At 33.0% G+C, this 24,613-nt stretch overlaps 7 non-coding genes across 7 annotated transcripts; all 7 read right to left on the reverse strand.

Moving 5' to 3' along the window:
- Positions 1 to 2,563: 2,563 nt before the first annotated feature.
- TRNAL-UAG (transfer RNA leucine (anticodon UAG)) lies at positions 2,564 to 2,645 on the reverse strand. The gene has a single exon. It is a non-coding gene; the product is annotated as a tRNA-Leu (tRNA).
- Positions 2,646 to 12,879: 10,234 nt separating this feature from the next.
- On the reverse strand, positions 12,880 to 12,961 carry TRNAL-UAG (transfer RNA leucine (anticodon UAG)). The gene has a single exon. It is a non-coding gene; the product is annotated as a tRNA-Leu (tRNA).
- Positions 12,962 to 14,612: 1,651 nt separating this feature from the next.
- TRNAL-UAG (transfer RNA leucine (anticodon UAG)) lies at positions 14,613 to 14,694 on the reverse strand. The gene has a single exon. It is a non-coding gene; the product is annotated as a tRNA-Leu (tRNA).
- A 3,382-nt stretch (positions 14,695 to 18,076) lies between these two features.
- Positions 18,077 to 18,158, reverse strand: TRNAL-UAG (transfer RNA leucine (anticodon UAG)). The gene has a single exon. It is a non-coding gene; the product is annotated as a tRNA-Leu (tRNA).
- Positions 18,159 to 19,809: 1,651 nt separating this feature from the next.
- Positions 19,810 to 19,891, reverse strand: TRNAL-UAG (transfer RNA leucine (anticodon UAG)). Its single transcript has one exon. It is a non-coding gene; the product is annotated as a tRNA-Leu (tRNA).
- A 1,650-nt stretch (positions 19,892 to 21,541) lies between these two features.
- TRNAL-UAG (transfer RNA leucine (anticodon UAG)) lies at positions 21,542 to 21,623 on the reverse strand. The gene has a single exon. It is a non-coding gene; the product is annotated as a tRNA-Leu (tRNA).
- Positions 21,624 to 23,273: 1,650 nt separating this feature from the next.
- On the reverse strand, positions 23,274 to 23,355 carry TRNAL-UAG (transfer RNA leucine (anticodon UAG)). The gene has a single exon. It is a non-coding gene; the product is annotated as a tRNA-Leu (tRNA).
- Between the last annotated feature and the right edge of the window lie 1,258 nt (positions 23,356 to 24,613).

A 24,613-nucleotide genomic window follows, 5' to 3' on the forward strand; every position in this document is an offset into this window, starting at 1 on the left:
CGGAATATAAATCCATCAATTTATACCAATGAGTCACGTTGCCAACATTTCCATCTCTAATTGTATGATAAGACCACTCAGTAATTAAATATTAGTTATGATATTACTTCTAATTAATTCATGCCAACTTAATTTTGGCTCATCTTTACTCTTAGCAGAAAACATTTTTAAAACGTTTGGGAAGTCTCTTGTAACAATGATTAACTGTTGAGTAGCTATAGGAATCTTCCACCAACCAACTTCAGTTGGGTAATATCCTATCTAATGGAAAAAAAGAATCACTTTGCCATCAATAACTGCCCTACTCTTTGTATAATAAAGATGGCAGTAGTGAGATTTGCACCCACGCCTCCAAAGAGACTGGAGCCTTAATCCAGCGCTTTAGACTGCTCGGCCATGCTACCACATGTGCATGTTGTTAGGGTAGCTCACAGATCTAGAACATCAAAATTAAAGGGTTTTTTTGTTTTAAAGTATTAATTGAAAAGATGTCAGCAAAGGTTAAAAGAAAGTTCATTATTAAACATAAATCCGATGAGAAATTCAGATTTTTTATTGAATTGCATTTTGTTTATTTTCATTGAAATAACAAAAGAAATTGAGATGCATGAAGTAATAAAATATTAGTTCTGATTGGGCACATAATTTCTTCATGCAAATTTAAAATTTGAATATCTTTATTGTTAGCAGATATCATTATTTTAAAGGTTTGAGAAGACTGTTGCAACTATGATGAACTGTTGGGAACTTGGTGGCTAATACAGGGTACTATCACCAACCTTTTTCAGTTGGTTAATATCTGATCAAAAATCAATTCTTTGGAAAATAAGATTGGCAGCAGTGGGATTTAAACCCACATCTCCGAAGAGACTGGAACCAACATCCAGCGCCCTAGACCGCTCGGCCATGCTACCACTGGCACACATGGAGTTCTTATCTCACAGATCTTTCATTTAATTAAGATTGCTGCAAATTAAATGTTTAATTTTGTTTTAAAGCCACACTTGGAAAGAAGTGTCATGTTAAAAGTCTATGAAATGATAAACAATACGCTAATACAAGAATTCAATGAAAGGTAAAACATCCTTGTTTTACTTGGTAATATTGATGAGAACTGATTTTTTAATTTTCTCAGTTACTTTTTGTTTGTTTTAACTGACATATTCAAAAATTGAGATGTTTGCTTGATGCATAATGTAGATCGCAGAGATATTCAAAGCCACTTTTTGAGAGCAACAATACAATTTAGATAGTTCTAAAAAAGGTTTGAGAAAACTATTAAAACCATGATAACTTGTTTTGAGCTACTGCATGTGACAGCTTATGGTGTGCTTCCACCAACCAAATTTAGCTTCTTTTATACCTTATCTACTTTAGGAATACACTTTGATATATATCACTGGATCTTCTCATTGGAGAATAAATATGGCAGCAGTGGGATTTGATTCCAGCAGCTTGAATAGCTCTGTCATCCTACAACCCGCTTAACATTTTAAAATATTTTAGCTCTCATATCTGGAATGTCATTCAAAACTTTACCCAAAGTCAGGAAAAGCTGAGATAAAATGCAAAAGAAGCCAGGTACATTTAACAAGTAATGATTATATTTGTCTTCAATTTTCCTTCATTTAGTGAAACTGATGTATCCAAATAACTTTTAACTATTATTCAAATGCCTAAAATAGACAGCTGTGAGATTAAAATCCAGAGAGATAGGAAAGATAGAGAAATCGGAATATAAATCCATCAATTTATACCAATGAGTCACGTTGCCAACATTTCCATGTCTAATTGTATGATAAGACCACTCAGTAATTAAATATTAGTTATGATATTACTTCTAATTACTTCATGCCAACTTAATTTTGGCTCATCTTTACTCTTAGAAGACAACATTTTTAAAACGTTTGGGAAGTCTCTTGTAACAATGATGAACTGTTGAGTAGCTATAGGAATCTTCCACCAACCAACTTCAGTTGGGTAATATCCTATCTAATGGAAAAAAAGAATCACTTTGCCATCAATAACTGCCCTACTCTTTGTATAATAAAGATGGCAGTAGTGAGATTTGCACCCACGCCTCCAAAGAGACTGGAGCCTTAATCCAGCGCTTTAGACTGCTCGGCCATGCTACCACATGTGCATGTTGTTAGGGTAGCTCACAGATCTAGAACATCAAAATTAAAGGGTTTTTTTGTTTTAAAGTATTAATTGAAAAGATGTCAGCAAAAGTTAAAAGAAAGTTCATTATTAAACATAAATCCGATGAGAAATTCTGATTTTTTATAGAATTGCATTTTGTTTATTTTCATTGAAATAACAAAAGAAATTGAGATGCATGAAGTAATAAAATATTAGTTCTGATAGGGCACATAATTACTTAATGCAAAATTAAAATTTGAATATCTTTATTGTTAGCAGATATCATTATTTTAAAGGTTTGAATAGACTGTTGCAACTATGATGAACTGTTGGGAACTTGGTGGCTAATGAAGGGTACTATCACCAACCTTTTTCAGTTGGTTAATATCTGATCAAAATTCAATTCTTTGGAAAATAAGATTGGCAGCAGTGGGATTTGAACCAACGCCTCCGAAGAGACTGGAGCCTAAATCCAGCGCCTTAGACCGCTCGGCCATGCTACCACTGGCACACATGGAGTTCTTGTCTCACAGATCTTTCATATAATTAAGATTGCTGCAAATTAAATGTTTAATTTTGTTTTAAAGCGACACTTGGAAAGAAGTTTCATGTTAAAAGCCTATGAAATGAAAAACAATTCGCTAATACAAGATTTCAATGAAAGGTAAAAACATCCTTGTTTTACTTGGTAATATTGATGAGAACTGATTTTTTAATTTTCTCAGTTACTTTTTGTTTGTTTTAACTGACATATTCAAAAATTGAGATGCTTGCTAGATGCATGATGTAGATCGCAGAGATATTCAAAGCCACTTTTTGAGAGCAACAATACATTTTAGATAGTTCTAAAAAAGGTTTGAGAAAACTATTAAAACCATGATAACTTGTTTTGAGCTACTGCATGTGACAGCTTATGGTGTGCTTCCACTAACCAAATTTAGCTTCTTTTATACCTTATCTACTTTAGGAAAGCACTTTGATATATGTCACTGGATCTTCTCCTTGGAGAATAAATATGGCAGCAGTGGGATTTGATTCCAGCAGCTTGAATAGCTCTGTCATCCTACAACCCGCTTAACACTTTAAAATATTTTAGCTCTCATATCTGGAATGTCATTCAAAACTTTACCCAAAGTCAGGAAAAGCTGAGATAAAATGCAAAAGAAGCCAGGTACATTTAACAAGTAATGATTATATTTGTCTTCAATTTTCCTTCATTTAGTGCAACTGATGTATCCAAATAACTTTTAAGTATTATTCAAATGCCTAAAATAGACAGCTGTGAGATTAAAATCCAGAAAGATAGGAAAGATAAAGAAATCGGAATATAAATCCATCAATTTATACCAATGAGTCACGTTGCCAACATTTCCATCTCTAATTGTATGATAAGACCACTCAGTAAATAAATATTAGTTATGATATTACTTCTAATTACTTCATGCCAACTTAATTTTGGCTCATCTTTACTCTTAGCAGATAACATTTTTAAAACGTTTGGGAAGTCTCTTGTAACAATGATGAACTGTTGAGTAGCTATAGGAATCTTCCACCAACCAACTTCAGTTGGGTAATATCCTATCTACTGGAAAAAAAAGAATCACTTTGCCATCAATAACTGCCCTACTCTTTGTATAATAAAGATGGCAGTAGTGAGATTTGCACCCACACCTCCAAAGAGACTGGAGCCTTAATCCAGCGCCTTAGACTGCTCGGCCATGCTACCACATGTGCATGTTGTTAGGGTAGCTCACAGATCTAGAACATCAAAATAAAAGGGTTTTTTTGTTTTAAAGTATTAATTGAAAAGATGTCAGCAAAAGTTAAAAGAAAGTTTATTATTAAACATAAATCCGATAAGAAATTCAGATTTTTTTATAGAATTGCATTTTGTTTATTTTCATTGAAATAACAAAAGAAATTGAGATGCATGAAGTAATAAAATATTAGTTCTGATAGGGCACATAATTACTTCATGCAAAATTAATATTTGAATAACTTTTATTGTTAGCAGATATCATTATTTTAAAGGTTTGAGAAGACTGTTGCAACTATGATGAACTGTTGGGAACTTGGTGGCTAATGCAGGGTACTATCACCAACCTTTTTCAGTTGATTAATATCTGATGAAAAATCAATTCTTTGGAAAATAAGATTGGCAGCAGTAGGATTTGAACCTAAATCCAGCGCCTTAGAACGCTCAGCCATGCTACCACTGGCACACATGGAGTTCTTATCTCACAGATCTTTCATATAATTAAGATTGCTGCAAATTAAATGTTTAATTTTGTTTTAAAGCGACACTTGGAAAGAAGTGTCATGTTAAAAGTCTATGAAATGAAAAACAATTCGCTAATACAAGATTTCAATGAAAGGTAAAAACATCCATATTTTACTTGGTAATATTGATGAGAACTGATTTTTTAATTTTCTCAGTTACTTTTTGTTTGTTTTAACTGACATATTCAAAAATTGAGATGCTTGCTAGATGCATAATGTAGATCGCAGAGATATTCAAAGCCACTTTTTGAGAGCAACAATACATTTTAGATAGTTCTAAAAAAGGTTTGAGAAAACTATTAAAACCATGATAACTTGTTTTGAGCTACTGCATGTGACAGCTTATGGTGTGCTTCCATTAACCAAATTTAGCTTCTTTTATACCTTATCTACTTTAGGAAAGCACTTTGATATATTTCACTGGATCTTCTCCTTGGAGAATAAATATGGCAGCAGTGGGATTTGATTCCAGCAGCTTGAATAGCTCTGTCATCCTACAACCTGCTTAACACTTTAAAATATTTTAACTCTCATATCTGGAATGTCATTCAAAACTTTACTCAAAGTCAGGAAAAGCTGAGATAAAATGCAAAAGAAGCCAGGTACATTTAACAAGTAATGATTATATTTGTCTTCAAATTTCCTTCATTTAGTGCAACTGATGTATCCAAATAACTTTTAAGTATTATTCAAATGCCTAAAATAGACAGCTGTGAGATTAAAATCCAGAGAGATAGGAAAGATAGAGAAATCGGAATATAAATCCATCAATTTATACCAATGAGTCACGTTGCCAACATTTCCATCTCTAATTGTATGATAAGACCACTCAGTAATTAAATATTAGTTATGATATTACTTCTAATTAATTCATGCCAACTTAATTTTGGCTCATCTTTACTCTTAGCAGATAAAATTTTTAAAACGTTTGGGAAGTCTCTTGTAACAATGATGAACTGTTGAGTAGCTATAGGAATCTTCCACCAACCAACTTCAGCTGGGTAATATCCTATCTAATGGAAAAAAAGAATCACTTTGCCATCAATAACTGCCCTACTCTATGTATAATAAAAATGGCAGTAGTGAGATTTGCACCCATGCCTCCAAAGAGACTGGAGCCTTAATCCAGCGCTTAGACTGCTCGGCCATGCTACCACATGTGCATGTTGTTAGGGTAGCTCACAGATCTAGAACATTAAAATTAAAGGGTTTTTTTGTTTTAAAGTATTAATTGACAAGATGTCAGCAAAGGTTAAAAGAAAGTTCATTATTAAACATAAATCCGATGTGAAATTCAGATTTTTTTTTTAATTGCATTTTGTTTATTTTCATTGAAATAACAAAAGAAATTGAGATGCATGAAGTAATAAAATATTAGTTCTGATAGGGCACATAATTACTTCATGGAAAATTAATATTTGAATAACTTTTATTGTTAGCAGATGTCATTATTTTAAAGGTTTGAATAGACTGTTGCAACTATGATGAACTGTTGGGAACTTGGTGGCTAATGCAGGGTACTTTCACCAACCTTTTTCAGTTGGTTAATATCTGATCTAAAATCAATTCTTTGGAAAATAAGATTGGCAGCAGTGGGATTTGAACCCACGCCTCCGATCAAGCGCCTTAGACCGCTCGGCCATGCTACCACTGGCACACATGGAGTTCTTATCTCACAGATCTTTCATGTAATTAAGATTGCTCTAAATTAAATGTTTAATTTTGTTTTAAAGCGACACTTGGAAAGAAGTTTCATGTTAAAAGTCTATGAAATGAAAAACAATTCGCTAATACAAGATTTCAATGAAAGGTAAAAACATCCATGTTTTACTTGGTAATATTGATGAGAACTGATTTTTTAATTTTCTCAGTTACTTTTTGTTTGTTTTAACTGACATATTCTAAAATTGAGATGCTTGCTAGATGCATAATGTAGATCGCAGAGATATTCAAAGCCACTTTTTGAGAGCAACAATACATTTTAGATAGTTCTAAAAAAGGTTTGAGAAAACTATTAAAACCATGATAACTTGTTTTGAGCTACTGCATGTGACAGCTTATGGTTTGCTTCCACTAACCAAATTAAGCTTCTTTTATACCTTATCTACTTTAGGAAAGCACTTTGATATATATCGCTGGATCTTCTCCTTGGAGAATAAATATGGCAGCAGTGGGATTTGATTCCAGCAGCTTGAATAGCTCTGTCATCCTACAACCCGCTTAACACTTTAAAATACTTTAGCTCTCATATCTGGAATGTCATTCAAAACTTTACCCAAAGTCAGGAAAAGCTGAGATAAAATGCAAAAGAAGCCAGGTACATTTAACAAGTAATGATTATATTTGTCTTCAATTTTCCTTCATTTAGTGCAACTGATGTATCCAAATAACTTTTAAGTATTATTCAAATGCCTAAAATAGACAGCTGTGAGATTAAAATCCAGAAAGATAGGAAAGATAAAGAAATCGGAATATAAATCCATCAATTTATACCAATGAGTCACGTTGCCAACATTTCCATCTCTAATTGTATGATAAGACCACTCAGTAAATAAATATTAGTTATGATATTACTTCTAATTACTTCATGCCAACTTAATTTTGGCTCATCTTTACTCTTAGCAGATAACATTTTTAAAACGTTTGGGAAGTCTCTTGTAACAATGATGAACTGTTGAGTAGCTATAGGAATCTTCCACCAACCAACTTCAGTTGGGTAATATCCTATCTACTGGAAAAAAAAGAATCACTTTGCCATCAATAACTGCCCTACTCTTTGTATAATAAAGATGGCAGTAGTGAGATTTGCACCCACACCTCCAAAGAGACTGGAGCCTTAATCCAGCGCCTTAGACTGCTCGGCCATGCTACCACATGTGCATGTTGTTAGGGTAGCTCACAGATCTAGAACATCAAAATAAAAGGGTTTTTTTGTTTTAAAGTATTAATTGAAAAGATGTCAGCAAAAGTTAAAAGAAAGTTTATTATTAAACATAAATCCGATAAGAAATTCAGATTTTTTTATAGAATTGCATTTTGTTTATTTTCATTGAAATAACAAAAGAAATTGAGATGCATGAAGTAATAAAATATTAGTTCTGATAGGGCACATAATTACTTCATGCAAAATTAATATTTGAATAACTTTTATTGTTAGCAGATATCATTATTTTAAAGGTTTGAGAAGACTGTTGCAACTATGATGAACTGTTGGGAACTTGGTGGCTAATGCAGGGTACTATCACCAACCTTTTTCAGTTGATTAATATCTGATGAAAAATCAATTCTTTGGAAAATAAGATTGGCAGCAGTAGGATTTGAACCTAAATCCAGCGCCTTAGAACGCTCAGCCATGCTACCACTGGCACACATGGAGTTCTTATCTCACAGATCTTTCATATAATTAAGATTGCTGCAAATTAAATGTTTAATTTTGTTTTAAAGCGACACTTGGAAAGAAGTGTCATGTTAAAAGTCTATGAAATGAAAAACAATTCGCTAATACAAGATTTCAATGAAAGGTAAAAACATCCATATTTTACTTGGTAATATTGATGAGAACTGATTTTTTAATTTTCTCAGTTACTTTTTGTTTGTTTTAACTGACATATTCAAAAATTGAGATGCTTGCTAGATGCATAATGTAGATCGCAGAGATATTCAAAGCCACTTTTTGAGAGCAACAATACATTTTAGATAGTTCTAAAAAAGGTTTGAGAAAACTATTAAAACCATGATAACTTGTTTTGAGCTACTGCATGTGACAGCTTATGGTGTGCTTCCATTAACCAAATTTAGCTTCTTTTATACCTTATCTACTTTAGGAAAGCACTTTGATATATTTCACTGGATCTTCTCCTTGGAGAATAAATATGGCAGCAGTGGGATTTGATTCCAGCAGCTTGAATAGCTCTGTCATCCTACAACCTGCTTAACACTTTAAAATATTTTAGCTCTCATATCTGGAATGTCATTCAAAACTTTACTCAAAGTCAGGAAAAGCTGAGATAAAATGCAAAAGAAGCCAGGTACATTTAACAAGTAATGATTATATTTGTCTTCAAATTTCCTTCATTTAGTGCAACTGATGTATCCAAATAACTTTTAAGTATTATTCAAATGCCTAAAATAGACAGCTGTGAGATTAAAATCCAGAGAGATAGGAAAGATAGAGAAATCGGAATATAAATCCATCAATTTATACCAATGAGTCACGTTGCCAACATTTCCATCTCTAATTGTATGATAAGACCACTCAGTAATTAAATATTAGTTATGATATTACTTCTAATTAATTCATGCCAACTTAATTTTGGCTCATCTTTACTCTTAGCAGATAACATTTTTAAAACGTTTGGGAAGTCTCTTGTAACAATGATGAACTGTTGAGTAGCTATAGGAATCTTCCACCAACCAACTTCAGCTGGGTAATATCCTATCTAATGGAAAAAAAGAATCACTTTGCCATCAATAACTGCCCTACTCTATGTATAATAAAAATGGCAGTAGTGAGATTTGCACCCATGCCTCCAAAGAGACTGGAGCCTTAATCCAGCGCTTAGACTGCTCGGCCATGCTACCACATGTGCATGTTGTTAGGGTAGCTCACAGATCTAGAACATTAAAATTAAAGGGTTTTTTTGTTTTAAAGTATTAATTGACAAGATGTCAGCAAAGGTTAAAAGAAAGTTCATTATTAAACATAAATCCGATGTGAAATTCAGATTTTTTTTTTAATTGCATTTTGTTTATTTTCATTGAAATAACAAAAGAAATTGAGATGCATGAAGTAATAAAATATTAGTTCTGATAGGGCACATAATTACTTCATGGAAAATTAATATTTGAATAACTTTTATTGTTAGCAGATGTCATTATTTTAAAGGTTTGAATAGACTGTTGCAACTATGATGAACTGTTGGGAACTTGGTGGCTAATGCAGGGTACTATCACCAACCTTTTTCAGTTGGTTAATATCTGATCTAAAATCAATTCTTTGGAAAATAAGATTGGCAGCAGTGGGATTTGAACCCACGCCTCCGATCAAGCGCCTTAGACCGCTCGGCCATGCTACCACTGGCACACATGGAGTTCTTATCTCACAGATCTTTCATGTAATTAAGATTGCTCTAAATTAAATGTTTAATTTTGTTTTAAAGCGACACTTGGAAAGAAGTTTCATGTTAAAAGTCTATGAAATGAAAAACAATTCGCTAATACAAGAATTCAATGAAAGGTAAAAACATCCATGTTTTACTTGGTAATATTGATGAGAACTGATTTTTTAATTTTCTCAGTTACTTTTTGTTTGTTTTAACTGACATATTCTAAAATTGAGATGCTTGCTAGATGCATAATGTAGATCGCAGAGATATTCAAAGCCACTTTTTGAGAGCAACAATACATTTTAGATAGTTCTAAAAAAGGTTTGAGAAAACTATTAAAACCATGATAACTTGTTTTGAGCTACTGCATGTGACAGCTTATGGTTTGCTTCCACTAACCAAATTAAGCTTCTTTTATACCTTATCTACTTTAGGAAAGCACTTTGATATATATCGCTGGATCTTCTCCTTGGAGAATAAATATGGCAGCAGTGGGATTTGATTCCAGCAGCTTGAATAGCTCTGTCATCCTACAACCCGCTTAACACTTTAAAATACTTTAGCTCTCATATCTGGAATGTCATTCAAAACTTTACCCAAAGTCAGGAAAAGCTGAGATAAAATGCAAAAGAAGCCAGGTACATTTAACAAGTAATGATTATATTTGTCTTCAATTTTCCTTCATTTAGTGCAACTGATGTATCCAAATAACTTTTAAGTATTATTCAAATGCCTAAAATAGACAGCTGTGAGATTAAAATCCAGAGAGATAGGAAAGATAGAGAAATCGGAATATAAATCCATCAATTTATACCAATGAGTCACGTTGCCAACATTTCCATCTCTAATTGTATGATAAGACCACTCAGTAATTAAATATTAGTTATGATATTACTTCTAATTAATTCATGCCAACTTAATTTTGGCTCATCTTTACTCTTAGCAGAAAACATTTTTAAAACGTTTGGGAAGTCTCTTGTAACAATGATTAACTGTTGAGTAGCTATAGGAATCTTCCACCAACCAACTTCAGTTGGGTAATATCCTATCTAATGGAAAAAAAGAATCACTTTGCCATCAATAACTGCCCTACTCTTTGTATAATAAAGATGGCAGTAGTGAGATTTGCACCCATGCCTCCAAAGAGACTGGAGCCTTAATCCAGCGCTTTAGACTGCTCGGCCATGCTACCACATGTGCATGTTGTTAGGGTAGCTCACAGATCTAGAACATCAAAATTAAAGGGTTTTTTTGTTTTAAAGTATTAATTGAAAAGATGTCAGCAAAGGTTAAAAGAAAGTTCATTATTAAACATAAATCCGATGAGAAATTCAGATTTTTTATTGAATTGCATTTTGTTTATTTTCATTGAAATAACAAAAGAAATTGAGATGCATGAAGTAATAAAATATTAGTTCTGATTGGGCACATAATTACTTCATGCAAATTTAAAATTTGAATATCTTTATTGTTAGCAGATATCATTATTTTAAAGGTTTGAGAAGACTGTTGCAACTATGATGAACTGTTGGGAACTTGGTGGCTAATACAGGGTACTATCACCAACCTTTTTCAGTTGGTTAATATCTGATCAAAAATCAATTCTTTGGAAAATAAGATTGGCAGCTGTGGGATTTAAACCCACATCTCCGAAGAGACTGGAACCAACATCCAGCGCCTTAGACCGCTCGGCCATGCTACCACTGGCACACATGGAGATCTTATCTCACAGATCTTTCATTTAATTAAGATTGCTGCAAACTAAATGTTTAATTTTGTTTTAAAGCCACACTTGGAAAGAAGTGTCATGTTAAAAGTCTATGAAATGATAAACAATACGCTAATACAAGAATTCAATGAAAGGTAAAACATCCTTGTTTTACTTGGTAATATTGATGAGAACTGATTTTTTAATTTTCTCAGTTACTTTTTGTTTGTTTTAACTGACATATTCAAAAATTGAGATGCTTGCTTGATGCATAATGTAGATCGCAGAGATATTCAAAGCCACTTTTTGAGAGCAACAATACAATTTAGATAGTTCTAAAAAAGGTTTGAGAAAACTATTAAAACCATGATAACTTGTTTTGAGCTACTGCATGTGACAGCTTATGGTGTGCTTCCACCAACCAAATTTAGCTTCTTTTATACCTTATCTACTTTAGGAATACACTTTGATATATATCACAGGATCTTCTCATTGGAGAATAAATATGGCAGCAGTGGGATTTGATTCCAGCAGCTTGAATAGCTCTGTCATCCTACAACCCGCTTAACACTTTAAAATATTTTAGCTCTCATATCTGGAATGTCATTCAAAACTTTACCCAAAGTCAGGAAAAGCTGAGATAAAATGCAAAAGAAGCCAGGTATATTTAACAAGTAATGATTATATTTGTCTTCAATTTTCCTTCATTTAGTGAAACTGATGTATCCAAATAACTTTTAACTATTATTCAAATGCCTAAAAAAGACAGCTGTGAGATTAAAATCCAGAGAGATAGGAAAGATAGAGAAATCGGAATATAAATCCATCAATTTATACCAATGAGTCACGTTGCCAACATTTCCATCTCTAATTGTATGATAAGACCACTCAGTAATTAAATATTAGTTATGATATTAGTTCTAATTAATTCATGCCAACTTAATTTTAGCTCATCTTTACTCTTAGCAGATAACATTTTTAAAACGTTTGGGAAGTCTCTTGTAACAATGATGAACTGTTGAGTAGCTATAGGAATCTTCCACCAACCAACTTCAGTTGGGTAATATCCTATCTAATGGAAAAAAAGAATCACTTTGCCATCAATAACTGCCCTACTCTTTGTATAATAAAGATGGCAGTAGTGAGATTTGCACCCACGCCTCCAAAGAGACTGGAGCCTTAATCCAGCGCTTTAGACTGCTCGGCCATGCTACCACATGTGCATGTTGTTAGGGTAGCTCACAGATCTAGAACATCAAAATTAAAGGGTTTTTTTGTTTTAAAGTATTAATTGAAAAGATGTCAGCAAAGGTTAAAAGAAAGTTCATTATTAAACATAAATCCGATGAGAAATTCAGATTTTTTTATTGAATTGCATTTTGTTTATTTTCATTGAAATAACAAAAGAAATTGAGATGCATGAAGTAATAAAATATTAGTTCTGATAGGGCACATAATTACTTCATGCAAAATTAAAATTTGAATATCTTTATTGTTAGCAGATATCATTATTTTAAAGGTTTGAGAAGACTGTTGCAACTATGATGAACTGTTGGGAACTTGGTGGCTAATGCAGGGTACTATCACCAACCTTTTTCAGTTGGTTAATATCTGATCAAAAATCAATTCTTTGGAAAATAAGATTGGCAGCTGTGGGATTTGAACCCACGCCTCCGAAGAGACTGGAGCCTAAATCCAGCGCCTTAGACCGCTCGGCCATGCTACCACTGGCGCACATGGAGCTCTTATCTCACAGATCTTTCATTTAATTAAGATTGCTGCAAATTAAATGTTTAATTTTGTTTTAAAGCGACACTTGGAAAGAAGTGTCATGTTAAAAGTCTATGAAATGATAAACAATACGCTAATACAAGAATTCAATGAAAGGTAAAAACATCCATGTTATACTTGGTAATATTGATGAGAACTGATTTTTTTATTTTCTCAGTTACTTTTTGTTTGTTTTAACTGACATATTCAAAAATTGAGATGCTTGCTAGATGCATAATGTAGATCGCAGAGATATTCAAAGCCACTTTTTGAGAGCAACAATACAATTTAGATAGTTCTAAAAAAGGTTTGAGAAAACTATTAAAACCATGATAACTTGTTTTGAGCTACTGCATGTGACAGCTTATGGTGTGCTTCCACCAACCAAATTTAGCTTCTTTTATACCTTATCTACTTTAGGAATACACTTTGATATATATCACTGGATCTTCGCCTTGGAGAATAAATATGGCAGCAGTGGGATTTGATTCCAGCAGCTTGAATAGCTCTGTCATCCTACAACCTGCTGTACACTTTAAAATATTTTAACTCTCATATCTGGAATGTCATTCAAAACTTTACCCAAAGTCAGGAAAAGCAGAGATAAAATGTAAAAGAAGCCAGGTACATTTAACAAGTAATAATTATATTTGTCTTCAGATTTCCTTCATTTAGTGCAACTGATGTATCCAAATAACTTTGAAGTACTATTGAAATGCCTAAGATAGACAGCTGTGAGATTAAAATCCAGAAAGATAGGAAAGATAGAGAAATCGGAATATAAATCCATCAATTTATACCAATTAGTCACGTTGCCAACATTTCCATCTCTAATTGTATGATAAGACCACTCAGTAATTAAATATTAGTTATGATATTACTTCTAATTACTTCATGCCAACTTAATTTTGGCTCATCTTTACTCTTAGAAGATAACATTTTGAAAACGTTTGGGAAGTCTCTTGTAACAATGATGAACTGTTGAGTAGCTATAGGAATCTTCCACCAACCAACTTCAGTTGGGTAATATCCTATCTAATGGAAAAAAAGAATCACTTTGCCATTAATAACTGCCCTACTCTTTGTATAATAAAGATGGCAGTAGTGAGATTTGCACCCACACCTCCAAAGAGACTGGAGCCTTAATCCAGCGCCTTAGACTGCTCGGCCATGCTACCACATGTGCATGTTGTTAGGGTAGCTCACAGATCTAGAACATCAAAATAAAAGGGTTTTTTTGTTTTAAAGTATTAATTGAAAAGATGTCAGCAAAAGTTAAAAGAAAGTTTATTATTAAACATAAATCCGATGAGAAATTCAGATTTTTTATAGAATTGCATTTTGTTTATTTTCATTGAAATAACAAAAGAAATTGAGATGCATGAAGTAATAAAATATTAGTTCTGATAGGGCACATAATTACTTCATGCAAAATTAAAATTTGAATATCTTTGTTATTAGCAGATTGTCATTATTTTAAAGGTTTGAATAGACTGTTGCAACTATGATGAACTGTTGGGAACTTGGTGGCTAATGCAGGGTACTATCACCAACCTTTTTCAGTTGGTTAATATCTGATCTAAAATCAATTCTTTGGAAAATAAGATTGGCAGCAGTTGGATTTGAACCCACGCCTCCGAAGAGACTGGAGCCTAAATCCAGCGCCTTAGACCGCTCGGCCATGCTACCACTGGCACACATGGAGTTCTTATCTCACAGATCTTTCATGTAATTAAGATTGCTCTAAATTAAATGTTTAATTTTGTTTTAAAGCGACACTTGGAAAGAAGTTTCATGTTAAAAGTCTATGAAATGAAAAACAATTCGCTAATACAAGATTTCAATGAAAGGTAAAAACATCCATGTTTTACTTGGTAATATTGATGAGAACTGATTTTTTAATTTTCTCAGTTACTTTTTGTTTGTTTTAACTGACATATTCAAAAATTGAGATGCTTGCTAGATGCATAATGTAGATCGCAGAGATATTCAAAGCCACTTTTTGAGAGCAACAATACATTTTAGATAGTTCTAAAAAAGGTTTGAGAAAACTATTAAAACCATGATAACTTGTTTTGAGCTACTGCATGTGACAGCTTATGGTTTGCTTCCACTAACCAAATTAAGCTTCTTTTATACCTTATCTACTTTAGGAAAGCACTTTGATATATATCGCTGGATCTTCTCCTTGGAGAATAAATATGGCAGCAGTGGGATTTGATTCCAGCAGCTTGAATAGCTCTGTCATCCTACAACCCGCTTAACACTTTAAAATATTTTAGCTCTCATATCTGGAATGTCATTCAAAACTTTACCCAAAGTCAGGAAAAGCTGAGATAAAATGCAAAAGAAGCCAGGTACATTTAACAAGTAATGATTATATTTGTCTTCAATTTTCCTTCATTTAGTGCAACTGATGTATCCAAATAACTTTTAAGTATTATTCAAATGCCTAAAATAGACAGCTGTGAGATTAAAATCCAGAGAGATAGGAAAGATAGAGAAATCGGAATATAAATCCATCAATTTATACCAATGAGTCACGTTGCCAACATTTCCATCTCTAATTGTATGATAAGACCACTCAGTAATTAAATATTAGTTATGATATTACTTCTAATTAATTCATGCCAACTTAATTTTGGCTCATCTTTACTCTTAGCAGAAAACATTTTTAAAACGTTTGGGAAGTCTCTTGTAACAATGATTAACTGTTGAGTAGCTATAGGAATCTTCCACCAACCAACTTCAGTTGGGTAATATCCTATCTAATGGAAAAAAAGAATCACTTTGCCATCAATAACTGCCCTACTCTTTGTATAATAAAGATGGCAGTAGTGAGATTTGCACCCATGCCTCCAAAGAGACTGGAGCCTTAATCCAGCGCTTTAGACTGCTCGGCCATGCTACCACATGTGCATGTTGTTAGGGTAGCTCACAGATCTAGAACATCAAAATTAAAGGGTTTTTTTGTTTTAAAGTATTAATTGAAAAGATGTCAGCAAAGGTTAAAAGAAAGTTCATTATTAAACATAAATCCGATGAGAAATTCAGATTTTTTATTGAATTGCATTTTGTTTATTTTCATTGAAATAACAAAAGAAATTGAGATGCATGAAGTAATAAAATATTAGTTCTGATTGGGCACATAATTACTTCATGCAAATTTAAAATTTGAATATCTTTATTGTTAGCAGATATCATTATTTTAAAGGTTTGAGAAGACTGTTGCAACTATGATGAACTGTTGGGAACTTGGTGGCTAATACAGGGTACTATCACCAACCTTTTTCAGTTGGTTAATATCTGATCAAAAATCAATTCTTTGGAAAATAAGATTGGCAGCTGTGGGATTTAAACCCACATCTCCGAAGAGACTGGAACCAACATCCAGCGCCTTAGACCGCTCGGCCATGCTACCACTGGCACACATGGAGATCTTATCTCACAGATCTTTCATTTAATTAAGATTGCTGCAAACTAAATGTTTAATTTTGTTTTAAAGCCACACTTGGAAAGAAGTGTCATGTTAAAAGTCTATGAAATGATAAACAATACGCTAATACAAGAATTCAATGAAAGGTAAAACATCCTTGTTTTACTTGGTAATATTGATGAGAACTGATTTTTTAATTTTCTCAGTTACTTTTTGTTTGTTTTAACTGACATATTCAAAAATTGAGATGCTTGCTTGATGCATAATGTAGATCGCAGAGATATTCAAAGCCACTTTTTGAGAGCAACAATACAATTTAGATAGTTCTAAAAAAGGTTTGAGAAAACTATTAAAACCATGATAACTTGTTTTGAGCTACTGCATGTGACAGCTTATGGTGTGCTTCCACCAACCAAATTTAGCTTCTTTTATACCTTATCTACTTTAGGAATACACTTTGATATATATCACAGGATCTTCTCATTGGAGAATAAATATGGCAGCAGTGGGATTTGATTCCAGCAGCTTGAATAGCTCTGTCATCCTACAACCCGCTTAACACTTTAAAATATTTTAGCTCTCATATCTGGAATGTCATTCAAAACTTTACCCAAAGTCAGGAAAAGCTGAGATAAAATGCAAAAGAAGCCAGGTATATTTAACAAGTAATGATTATATTTGTCTTCAATTTTCCTTCATTTAGTGAAACTGATGTATCCAAATAACTTTTAACTATTATTCAAATGCCTAAAAAAGACAGCTGTGAGATTAAAATCCAGAGAGATAGGAAAGATAGAGAAATCGGAATATAAATCCATCAATTTATACCAATGAGTCACGTTGCCAACATTTCCATCTCTAATTGTATGATAAGACCACTCAGTAATTAAATATTAGTTATGATATTAGTTCTAATTAATTCATGCCAACTTAATTTTAGCTCATCTTTACTCTTAGCAGATAACATTTTTAAAACGTTTGGGAAGTCTCTTGTAACAATGATGAACTGTTGAGTAGCTATAGGAATCTTCCACCAACCAACTTCAGTTGGGTAATATCCTATCTAATGGAAAAAAAGAATCACTTTGCCATCAATAACTGCCCTACTCTTTGTATAATAAAGATGGCAGTAGTGAGATTTGCACCCACGCCTCCAAAGAGACTGGAGCCTTAATCCAGCGCTTTAGACTGCTCGGCCATGCTACCACATGTGCATGTTGTTAGGGTAGCTCACAGATCTAGAACATCAAAATTAAAGGGTTTTTTTGTTTTAAAGTATTAATTGAAAAGATGTCAGCAAAGGTTAAAAGAAAGTTCATTATTAAACATAAATCCGATGAGAAATTCAGATTTTTTTATTGAATTGCATTTTGTTTATTTTCATTGAAATAACAAAAGAAATTGAGATGCATGAAGTAATAAAATATTAGTTCTGATAGGGCACATAATTACTTCATGCAAAATTAAAATTTGAATATCTTTATTGTTAGCAGATATCATTATTTTAAAGGTTTGAGAAGACTGTTGCAACTATGATGAACTGTTGGGAACTTGGTGGCTAATGCAGGGTACTATCACCAACCTTTTTCAGTTGGTTAATATCTGATCAAAAATCAATTCTTTGGAAAATAAGATTGGCAGCTGTGGGATTTGAACCCACGCCTCCGAAGAGACTGGAGCCTAAATCCAGCGCCTTAGACCGCTCGGCCATGCTACCACTGGCGCACATGGAGCTCTTATCTCACAGATCTTTCATTTAATTAAGATTGCTGCAAATTAAATGTTTAATTTTGTTTTAAAGCGACACTTGGAAAGAAGTGTCATGTTAAAAGTCTATGAAATGATAAACAATACGCTAATACAAGAATTCAATGAAAGGTAAAAACATCCATGTTATACTTGGTAATATTGATGAGAACTGATTTTTTTATTTTCTCAGTTACTTTTTGTTTGTTTTAACTGACATATTCAAAAATTGAGATGCTTGCTAGATGCATAATGTAGATCGCAGAGATATTCAAAGCCACTTTTTGAGAGCAACAATACAATTTAGATAGTTCTAAAAAAGGTTTGAGAAAACTATTAAAACCATGATAACTTGTTTTGAGCTACTGCATGTGACAGCTTATGGTGTGCTTCCACCAACCAAATTTAGCTTCTTTTATACCTTATCTACTTTAGGAATACACTTTGATATATATCACTGGATCTTCGCCTTGGAGAATAAATATGGCAGCAGTGGGATTTGATTCCAGCAGCTTGAATAGCTCTGTCATCCTACAACCTGCTGTACACTTTAAAATATTTTAACTCTCATATCTGGAATGTCATTCAAAACTTTACCCAAAGTCAGGAAAAGCAGAGATAAAATGTAAAAGAAGCCAGGTACATTTAACAAGTAATAATTATATTTGTCTTCAGATTTCCTTCATTTAGTGCAACTGATGTATCCAAATAACTTTGAAGTACTATTGAAATGCCTAAGATAGACAGCTGTGAGATTAAAATCCAGAAAGATAGGAAAGATAGAGAAATCGGAATATAAATCCATCAATTTATACCAATTAGTCACGTTGCCAACATTTCCATCTCTAATTGTATGATAAGACCACTCAGTAATTAAATATTAGTTATGATATTACTTCTAATTACTTCATGCCAACTAAATTTTGGCTCATCTTTACTCTTAGAAGATAACATTTTGAAAACGTTTGGGAAGTCTCTTGTAACAATGATGAACTGTTGAGTAGCTATAGGAATCTTCCACCAACCAACTTCAGTTGGGTAATATCCTATCTAATGGAAAAAAAGAATCACTTTGCCATTAATAACTGCCCTACTCTTTGTATAATAAAGATGGCAGTAGTGAGATTTGCACCCACACCTCCAAAGAGACTGGAGCCTTAATCCAGCGCCTTAGACTGCTCGGCCATGCTACCACATGTGCATGTTGTTAGGGTAGCTCACAGATCTAGAACATCAAAATAAAAGGGTTTTTTTGTTTTAAAGTATTAATTGAAAAGATGTCAGCAAAAGTTAAAAGAAAGTTTATTATTAAACATAAATCCGATGAGAAATTCAGATTTTTTATAGAATTGCATTTTGTTTATTTTCATTGAAATAACAAAAGAAATTGAGATGCATGAAGTAATAAAATATTAGTTCTGATAGGGCACATAATTACTTCATGCAAAATTAAAATTTGAATATCTTTGTTATTAGCAGATTGTCATTATTTTAAAGGTTTGAATAGACTGTTGCAACTATGATGAACTGTTGGGAACTTGGTGGCTAATGCAGGGTACTATCACCAACCTTTTTCAGTTGGTTAATATCTGATCTAAAATCAATTCTTTGGAAAATAAGATTGGCAGCAGTTGGATTTGAACCCACGCCTCCGAAGAGACTGGAGCCTAAATCCAGCGCCTTAGACCGCTCGGCCATGCTACCACTGGCACACATGGAGTTCTTATCTCACAGATCTTTCATGTAATTAAGATTGCTCTAAATTAAATGTTTAATTTTGTTTTAAAGCGACACTTGGAAAGAAGTTTCATGTTAAAAGTCTATGAAATGAAAAACAATTCGCTAATACAAGATTTCAATGAAAGGTAAAAACATCCATGTTTTACTTGGTAATATTGATGAGAACTGATTTTTTAATTTTCTCAGTTACTTTTTGTTTGTTTTAACTGACATATTCAAAAATTGAGATGCTTGCTAGATGCATAATGTAGATCGCAGAGATATTCAAAGCCACTTTTTGAGAGCAACAATACATTTTAGATAGTTCTAAAAAAGGTTTGAGAAAACTATTAAAACCATGATAACTTGTTTTGAGCTACTGCATGTGACAGCTTATGGTTTGCTTCCACTAACCAAATTTAGCTTCTTTTATACCTTATCTACTTTAGGAAAGCACTTTGATATATATCGCTGGATCTTCTCCTTGGAGAATAAATATGGCAGCAGTGGGATTTGATTCCAGCAGCTTGAATAGCTCTGTCATCCTACAACCCGCTTAACACTTTAAAATATTTTAGCTCTCATATCTGGAATGTCATTCAAAACTTTACCCAAAGTCAGGAAAAGCTGAGATAAAATGCAAAAGAAGCCAGGTACATTTAACAAGTAATGATTATATTTGTCTTCAATTTTCCTTCATTTAGTGCAACTGATGTATCCAAATAACTTTTAAGTATTATTCAAATGCCTAAAATAGACAGCTGTGAGATTAAAATCCAGAGAGATAGGAAAGATAGAGAAATTGGAATATAAATCCATCAATTTATACCAATGAGTCACGTTGCCAACATTTCCATCTCTAATTGTATGATAAGACCACTCAGTAATTAAATATTAGTTATGATATTACTTCTAATTAATTCATGCCAACTTAATTTTGGCTCATCTTTACTCTTAGCAGAAAACATTTTTAAAACGTTTGGGAAGTCTCTTGTAACAATGATTAACTGTTGAGTAGCTATAGGAATCTTCCACCAACCAACTTCAGTTGGGTAATATCCTATCTAATGGAAAAAAAGAATCACTTTGCCATCAATAACTGCCCTACTCTTTGTATAATAAAGATGGCAGTAGTGAGATTTGCACCCACGCCTCCAAAGAGACTGGAGCCTTAATCCAGCGCTTTAGACTGCTCGGCCATGCTACCACATGTGCATGTTGTTAGGGTAGCTCACAGATCTAGAACATCAAAATAAAAGGGTTTTTTGTTTTAAAGTATTAATTGAAAAGATGTGAGCAAAAGTTAAAAGAAAGTTTATTATTAAACATAAATCCGATGAGAAATTCAGATTTTTTATAGAATTGCATTTTGTTTATTTTCATTGAAATAACAAAAGAAATTGAGATGCATGAAGTAATAAAATATTAGTTCTGATAGGGCACATAATTACTTCATGCAAAATTAAAATTTGAATATCTTTGTTATTAGCAGATTGTCATTATTTTAAAGGTTTGAATAGACTGTTGCAACTATGATGAACTGTTGGGAACTTGGTGGCTAATGCAGGGTACTATCACCAACCTTTTTCAGTTGGTTAATATCTGATCTAAAATCAATTCTTTGGAAAATAAGATTGGCAGCAGTTGGATTTGAACCCACGCCTCCGAAGAGACTGGAGCCTAAATCCAGCGCCTTAGACCGCTCGGCCATGCTACCACTGGCACACATGGAGTTCTTATCTCACAGATCTTTCATGTAATTAAGATTGCTCTAAATTAAATGTTTAATTTTGTTTTAAAGCGACACTTGGAAAGAAGTTTCATGTTAAAAGTCTATGAAATGAAAAACAATTCGCTAATACAAGATTTCAATGAAAGGTAAAAACATCCATGTTTTACTTGGTAATATTGATGAGAACTGATTTTTTAATTTTCTCAGTTACTTTTTGTTTGTTTTAACTGACATATTCAAAAATTGAGATGCTTGCTAGATGCATAATGTAGATCGCAGAGATATTCAAAGCCACTTTTTGAGAGCAACAATACATTTTAGATAGTTCTAAAAAAGGTTTGAGAAAACTATTAAAACCATGATAACTTGTTTTGAGCTACTGCATGTGACAGCTTATGGTTTGCTTCCACTAACCAAATTTAGCTTCTTTTATACCTTATCTACTTTAGGAAAGCACTTTGATATATATCGCTGGATCTTCTCCTTGGAGAATAAATATGGCAGCAGTGGGATTTGATTCCAGCAGCTTGAATAGCTCTGTCATCCTACAACCCGCTTAACACTTTAAAATATTTTAGCTCTCATATCTGGAATGTCATTCAAAACTTTACCCAAAGTCAGGAAAAGCTGAGATAAAATGCAAAAGAAGCCAGGTACATTTAACAAGTAATGATTATATTTGTCTTCAATTTTCCTTCATTTAGTGCAACTGATGTATCCAAATAACTTTTAAGTATTATTCAAATGCCTAAAATAGACAGCTGTGAGATTAAAATCCAGAGAGATAGGAAAGATAGAGAAATTGGAATATAAATCCATCAATTTATACCAATGAGTCACGTTGCCAACATTTCCATCTCTAATTGTATGATAAGACCACTCAGTAATTAAATATTAGTTATGATATTACTTCTAATTAATTCATGCCAACTTAATTTTGGCTCATCTTTACTCTTAGCAGAAAACATTTTTAAAACGTTTGGGAAGTCTCTTGTAACAATGATTAACTGTTGAGTAGCTATAGGAATCTTCCACCAACCAACTTCAGTTGGGTAATATCCTATCTAATGGAAAAAAAGAATCACTTTGCCATCAATAACTGCCCTACTCTTTGTATTATAAAGATGGCAGTAGTGAGATTTGCACCCACGCCTCCAAAGAGACTGGAGCCTTAATCCAGCGCTTTAGACTGCTCGGCCATGCTACCACATGTGCATGTTGTTAGGGTAGCTCACAGATCTAGAACATCAAAATAAAAGGGTTTTTTGTTTTAAAGTATTAATTGAAAAGATGTGAGCAAAAGTTAAAAGAAAGTTTATTATTAAACATAAATCCGATGAGAAATTCAGATTTTTTATAGAATTGCATTTTGTTTATTTTCATTGAAATAACAAAAGAAATTGAGATGCATGAAGTAATAAAATATTAGTTCTGATAGGGCACATAATTACTTCATGCAAAATTAAAATTTGAATATCTTTGTTATTAGCAGATTGTCATTATTTTAAAGGTTTGAATAGACTGTTGCAACTATGATGAACTGTTGGGAACTTGGTGGCTAATGCAGGGTACTATCACCAACCTTTTTCAGTTGGTTAATATCTGATCTAAAATCAATTCTTTGGAAAATAAGATTGGCAGCAGTGGGATTTGAACCCACACCTCCGAAGAGACTGGAGCCTAAATCCAGCGCCTTAGACCGCTCGGCCATGCTACCACTGGCACACATGGAGTTCTTATCTCACAGATCTTTCATGTAATTAAGATTGCTGCAAATTAAATGTTTAATTTTGTTTTAAAGCGACACTTGGAAAGAAGTTTCATGTTAAAAGTCTATGAAATGAAAAACAATTCGCTAATACAAGATTTCAATGAAAGGTAAAAACATCCATGTTTTACTTGGTAATATTGATGAGAACTGATTTTTTAATTTTCTCAGTTACTTTTTGTTTGTTTTAACTGACATATTCAAAAATTGAGATGCTTGCTAGATGCATAATGTAGATCGCAGAGATATTCAAAGCCACTTTTTGAGAGCAACAATACAATTTAGATAGTTCTAAAAAAGGTTTGAGAAAACTATTAAAACCATGATAACTTGTTTTGAGCTACTGCATGTGACAGCTTATGGTGTGCTTCCACCAACCAAATTTAGCTTCTTTTATACCTTATCTACTTTAGGAATACACTTTGATATATATCACTGGATCTTCTCATTGGAGAATAAATATGGCAGCAGTGGGATTTGATTCCAGCAGCTTGAATAGCTCTGTCATCCTACAACCCGCTTAACACTTTAAAATATTTTAGCTCTCATATCTGGAATGTCATTCAAAACTTTACCCAAAGTCAGGAAAAGCTGAGATAAAATGCAAAAGAAGCCAGGTACATTTAACAAGTAATGATTATATTTGTCTTCAATTTTCCTTCATTTAGTGCAACTGATGTATCCAAATAACTTTTAAGTATTATTCAAATGCCTAAAATAGACAGCTGTGAGATTAAAATCCAGAGAGATAGGAAAGATAGAGAATTCGGAATATAAATCCATCAATTTATACCAATGAGTCACGTTGCCAACATTTCCATCTCTAATTGTATGATAAGACCACTCAGTAATTAAATATTAGTTATGATATTAGTTCTAATTAATTCATGCCAACTTAATTTTAGCTCATCTTTACTCTTAGCAGATAACATTTTTAAAACGTTTGGGAAGTCTCTTGTAACAATGATGAACTGTTGAGTAGCTATAGGAATCTTCCACCAACCAACTTCAGCTGGGTAATATCCTATCTAATGGAAAAAAAGAATCACTTTGCCATCAATAACTGCCCTACTCTTTGTATAATAAAGATGGCAGTAGTGAGATTTGCACCCACGCCTCCAAAGAGACTGGAGCCTTAATCCAGCACTTTAGACTGCTCGGCCATGCTACCACATGTGCATGTTGTTAGGGTAGCTCACAGATCTAG

This window comes from Taudactylus pleione, unplaced genomic scaffold (assembly GCF_031769625.1).
Source record: "Taudactylus pleione unplaced genomic scaffold, aTauple2 ptg000016l, whole genome shotgun sequence".
NCBI lineage: Eukaryota > Metazoa > Chordata > Amphibia > Anura > Myobatrachidae > Taudactylus > Taudactylus pleione.